At 57.0% G+C, this 6000-nt stretch overlaps 1 protein-coding gene across 1 annotated transcript in view; it reads left to right on the plus strand.

Moving 5' to 3' along the window:
* Positions 1-6000, plus strand: part of LOC119097456 (titin-like) — a 94242-nt gene that overhangs the window by 80669 nt on the left and 7573 nt on the right. The gene's annotated exons all lie outside the window — the stretch shown is intronic.

The raw sequence follows: 6000 nt of genomic DNA on the forward strand, positions 1-6000 counted from the left end.
TAGATAACTGTTTCTAAGCAAAAGGTCGCATGCTCATTTAAGGTCAGTGGCCTTGTTTGAACTCTAAAAGGTCATAGTGACCAAAATCATACAAGACTGCCCTGAGTTTTGCATTTGAATAAGCGACAAAGTTTACGCTAGGCAGTATGCTCCTAAAAGCCAAATGTTGACCTGGGTCATTTTAGGTCAACGACCTATTATGACCTCTAAAAAGTCCATGGAAGATGCAGAATGCGGTTCCTGCTATCAATAAATTCGAAATGAGCACCAAAAACTACACCGTACGGCAACCACTACAGTAATAAAACAGATCGGTTTTGACCTTGGTCTGAACTTCATACCTGACCATAGGTCAATGCAACTTGCTCATTCAACTGTTGTGTTGTCTAAGAAAGCATTTCAGAGATGTATGGCTTCGTCTAACACTCCATTGTTGCATCAGATTGAACGATTCCCCAGAAATTGACTTCGCCGAAACCATGGCCTGACTTGACCTACCATAAGTTAGTGAACTTACGACGTACATCTAAATTTCCTTTCTCAAACGATCTGCTATTCAATTGTTTACAGCTATGCAACATTTGGCGCGGCTACGCCGCGCCATTCGGAAACCATCCCGGACAAATCTTCGGGGGGGAGGGTCAACTTGACCCCCACCCGATCGCGCGTTAGCGGGAGCAGGGAGTAAGGACATATCATGAGAATATAGAAAGAAGGCGTTCAACGGGAATCAAAGCGTAATAAACTCCGCACATCGCTTAAGGCGCATGCAGCTGAAGACAGGCGTGCACCAAAAATAGACTATGAGAAGTAGTGAGTGATAATTAGGAGTGACTAACCCCTATATCTTCTTAATTGAGCGTCTCGCCCGTTAGCCACGTCATCGCCGACTGCAGATGAGCTCAATCCTGTTACTTAAGGCTGCCGTCCGACGCTCAGTGTGGAGTAATAACGGCCGCTGTTACTGTAGCCGGCTGGCGGAACCACCGAACCTTGCATCCATCCGAGACCATCGACCCTCAGCTGACGATGACCACGTGTCAGCCGAGTGTGTCACCATTGGTCCCTTCTGATGGCCACGTGACAGCCGAGTGTGTCGCCATTAATCACCTCCAATGGCCGCGTGCCAGACGAGTGTGTCACCATGGTCACCTCCAATGGCCGCGTGCCAGACGAGTGTGTCACCATGGTCACCTCCAATGGCCGCGTGCTAACCGAGTGTGTCACCATTGGTCACCTCCAATGGCCCCGTGCTAGCCGAGTGTGTCACCATTGGTCACCTTCAATGGCCGCGTGCCAGCCGAGTGTGTCGCCATGGTCACCTCCAATGGCCGCGTGCCAGCCGAGTGTGTCACCATGGTCACCTCCAATGGCCGCGTGCTAGCCGAGAGTGTGTCATGGTCACCCAATGGCCGCGTGCCAGCCGAGTGTGTCGCCATGGTCACCTCCAATGGCCGCGTGATAGCCGAGTGTGTCACCATGGTCACCTCCAATGGCCGCGTGATAGCCGAGTGTGTCACCATGGTCACCTCCAATGCCGGGGGGGTACTCCAAGGCCGCGTGCTAGCCGAGTGTGTCGCCATTGGTCACCTTCAACGGCCGCGTGCCAGCCGAGTGTGTCGCCATGGTCACCTCCAATGGCCGCGTGCTAGCCGAGTGTGTCGCTATTGGTCACCTCCAATGGCCGCGTGTTAGCCGAGTGTGTCGCCATTAGTCACCTCCAATGGCCGCGTGTTAGCCGAGTGTGTCTCCTCCGTCACCATGGGTCAGCTTTGCAAAACAAGCAGCTGCAAACTGCGGTGTTTGGGCTTATAAATGTGAAGTAAAACAAACAAGTGGCGTTCCACACAATCATATCTGTCATGGCTACTTTTGTGTGGCAGCAGATGCACAAAACTTCTGTAAACACATGTGTCATGATCATGCGAAACTGCCAAGTGGTAACCAACTGTGCAACTTCCTTTTGAATTCCGAACCCCAGCTTCCCACTAGCTGGAGTCTGCAGTTACTTCGTGGCATCGGCCACTGAAGCCTGTTCCAAGTCCATGCCGTAGGACGTTATCAAGGCTTGGCTGTTCGTTGTGGACAATCCTTCAGCACCACCAAAAAAGTGCAACGTACAATTGGCTGTAGAACTGCAATTCTTCGTGTAACCGGTTACTGAAGCCAAGACAAAGCCAAACATTTACCGTGGTTTCAAATAGCGTTTGATCAAAACTCATCTGCGTCTACAGGCGGGCCTTCGGCATGGGAACAGCCCCGTTGCGATCCGACCTGGTAACCTCCGATGGTAACCTCGGACGGCGCCGATGCCCCCGCTTGCTCCGCTTGGCCGTGCGCCGTTTACGAGCCGTGCGCAGGCGTGCCAGCGGCGCGCCCCGGACGAGCCCGGCCTGCCCGCCGCGGGCCGGCGCTCCTCGGCCCGGCCCGGTGCGCCCCGCTGGGCCAGGAAGGCCTCGTAAAACACCAGGGGAGCGGTCGGAGGTGACGGCTTCATACGCCGCGGCTGGATGGGCCGGTAAGGACCGCTGGCGCGGCGGGCCGTAAACACAGCGAGGGCGGTTCGTGTACGACGAGCTGTTACTGATGTGGTGATTAGTGCTCTTTTCCACATGCTTGCGTGATGTCAGGTAATTATAGCCCCGCGGCGCAACTGGACGAAATGAGGCCTCCGTGCAGTCATCCGCTACGAATATGCGCGGTTTGCGTACTGAAAAGACGGACCGAAACCCATGGCGCACTACTTTCGAGCAGCATCTCTACGTCGCCAGTTTTTCTTGCGCTACATTACAGCCGCTACTCTCAGCGGCGCGACACTTTATTTAGCCGTTTGCACAATCTTGGCAACCCGTCGGGCATTGGCCAGCTGACCTGGCTGCTGGCCGCGCACGACGACAGACCTCCCGGCAGACCAGCCCCAACAGCCACACGCGCGCTGGGGGGCGCGGTAGAACGACTGAGGATGGCGAACGTCGTGAGTCTGAGGCCGCCACGAGGCTTATGCCGCCGCCGAAGCCCACGCCAAGCTGAATCATCGTGCCATTACTCGCCATATCCTTCCCGAACAGCCCATCGGATTATAATATAAATCGCGGATACGGCGACGTACGAAGCACGGGTAATACATTACTGAGGGTGGTCCACCCTTGTGTTAGGGGCTCGGAAGTGGGCACGTCCAGATCCACGAGGCGCCAGGCCACGCAGCCCTCCACCCATGTTATGAAGTATGCGTCTACAACGTAGTGATTTATTTTAGTCCGCAACTGAGCCATGTGGGCAAATCTTGAGTGCCTTGATTCCTTTCCCTGTTCAGTTCTATGGGTTACAGCCGCAACTAATAGCATCACAGGTCACTGAAGGGATTGCTGGGCGTAGTAATGCGTAGTAATAACTGAGGATCAATGCGATTTTACTGGATTACTGTCTCTACTCAGGATAACCACTAACCCACTCAACTGGCGCTGGATCTTGTACATTAGATGGACTCAGGATGCCTGACCAGCATGTACAGACAAGTGCGAGATGCTCCAAGTAAAGTAATATCACCTTTCCATCCCACGCCTTGCGCCCGATAGTCCGGCCCTGACGACGACCACAGCGCCGCCCGTCAAGTCCGTTCTGCATGCGTCAGCACGTCAGGAATGAAAACCGCCCCGATTTAGTAGACCAGCGCCATCTCATGCCGCGGCCCGATTACGGCCGGTAGCTGCAGCGCTACGTGAGCCAGCCCCGGGAGCCATCTCCCAGCGCACCTGCCATTCCCACCCGATAATGGCCGGCGGCAGGCCACGCTTATCTCCGGCGAGCATCGGGGCGGGCGGCGGCTGACCGCCGGCGCCGGGGACTCTCCTCTTGGCCCGGCTCCACCACGCAGCGCGGCACAATCGCCGCGCCCGCGGGCGTGTCGCGCGTCGCCGCCGTCGGGACGGTGGCAGCGCGCCAGCCGGTCCCGCGCCGACGCGCGCCCCGCCTGCTCCCTGCGGGTAATTGGCGCAGGGGTGCGTGTTCGGCAGGCTCCGAGACAGACGCAGACGCCGGTATCTTCGTTGGCTGTTTGTTTTTGTGCTGCTGTTTGTCAGCGAGACGCTGATCATCGTCTGCGGCCTGCCGTGGGGCCGCTCAGCTGAAGTCTTCTTCTTCGCGTCACACGACCATTCCTCCTCAGCGAATTAAGACATATCCGCTGCCTGATGACGCGTCGGTGGTTCCACCCAAGCAGTGACATTCCAGAGTGGACGCCGGAGTTCAGCAGCCTTACAAAATATTTCCAGTGCAGAAAACCGAGCGGGTTAATGCGTGCGTCGTCGTCTCTTTCTATCTCTCTCTCTCTCTGGCAGTTCTAGCATTCCGTTGTCGACCAATCACAAAGTGAGGACGACCCCCCCCCTCCACACCCCACCCCCCCCCCGGCGGTCATGGTGCGGGACACTGCACCAGGCCACCGCCGTCGCCACCTTCCGCGCCCAGGCGCCGGAAAATCGTGCTGACCACTCGCCGACACGGCGCCACGGCGACCGCAACACGGCCTCCGATCCAAGTCTCGACCCGCCCGCGACCGCAGAGCGGTCTCCGAGCCCCCATTCGAGGCCGTCATGACCACAGAGCGGTCCTCCGAGCCCCCATTCCGAGCCGTCATGACCACAGAGCTCCCGCCGGGCGCCCGCCGGCGGCGCAGCGCCCTCCCCGGGTCGCAGACCGCGCCCCCGCCGATCGCCCCGGGCGCTCGGGCCGCAGCGCCCAGACGCGGTCCGGGACCGGTCACGTGGTCCGTCCAGTGCGCGGCGGCCCGAGATGCGGGGCTGGTAGCGTGCCGGCTGGCAGTTGGCCCGGTCCAGCGGCAGCGATGCGCCGCTGGGAGCCGGGCGGCGATCCGTGCGGTCGGCCGGCGACCCGTGCGGTCGGCGCGGCCGCCGGCCGCTGCGGCGGACGGCCCGGCACGCTGGGGTCAGCGCGCGCCAGCGGAGTCGGGAGCCGCGCACGGAGCCGGGGCCGCGCACGGCTTCTGGGTCAGCCGTGCTCAGAGATGGCCGCCGTGCAGGCAACGGAAGTGGACGACATATGGACAGTGCAGCGTTGTCGGTGAAGACGAGCAGTCATTGGCGTGTTTAGCGATTGCAATGAGCAGGTCATAATGATGACGAGGATCACCATGTCCTCGTGGTGATAAAAATCGACGGTCGACGTCGTGGTGGTCGGCTGACTGTGCCTTCAACCACCACATTCCAGGCGCAGTCAATCTACCGCCTGCACTCCGGTTCCTCCTACGAGATTCGCATGAAATATTGCCATAGTAATGACTACGTCATCGACGCCCGTCGTTTAACAACCGACAAATTGCTATTGATGACTAGGCTTTCGGCGGATATAACTAACGTACCTAATAAGCAATCAGCAAATGAGCACATGTGTGCTGCGTTATCTGTTAGCAGGGGATGACTGTAGGCAAAATACAGCACATTCTCGTGCTTAAGCCATGTCATCCTTTTCTGCACGTAAGTTTACGCAGATTTCGTGTTTGTATTCCCGACCCAGAGAGAGTTAAACGGTGCAGTTCTTCCTTCTAATGCGATGCAATTTGAGAGGGGGTAGGTACAGAGCGTGAAGACCGAACGGTACTGAGGTACTACAGACTGTTCTAAATTTTCCATTTTCAAAACATCACATAACAACTACATAGAACCCGCGACCCCATTCACTGCGCGCGTCGCTGCATTCTCCCTCTCGAATCGAATGGAAAAGAAAATGGCCGAGTGTAAGCAATGTGCATCACAGGCTCTCATGAATATATTCAAAATCTGCATCGATATCCGCTAAGCTTGACTATTACTAAGCTCGACGATGGTGGCTTAGTTGGTACAGTGAGAGTGATAACGGATCGTGATGAGTATCGCAGGCTCCCCTGAAGACATGCAAATCAATGCCCACTTAGCTCGACCACAACAACTTGGCCAGGCGGTGAGCGCTCGGGTGCGGGTCATTAACCTCCCGAGATCTCAGGAA

This window comes from Pollicipes pollicipes, unplaced genomic scaffold (assembly GCF_011947565.3).
Source record: "Pollicipes pollicipes isolate AB1234 unplaced genomic scaffold, Ppol_2.1 Scaffold_4295;HRSCAF=5057_pilon_pilon_pilon, whole genome shotgun sequence".
In the NCBI taxonomy this organism is placed as follows: domain Eukaryota; kingdom Metazoa; phylum Arthropoda; class Thecostraca; order Pollicipedomorpha; family Pollicipedidae; genus Pollicipes; species Pollicipes pollicipes.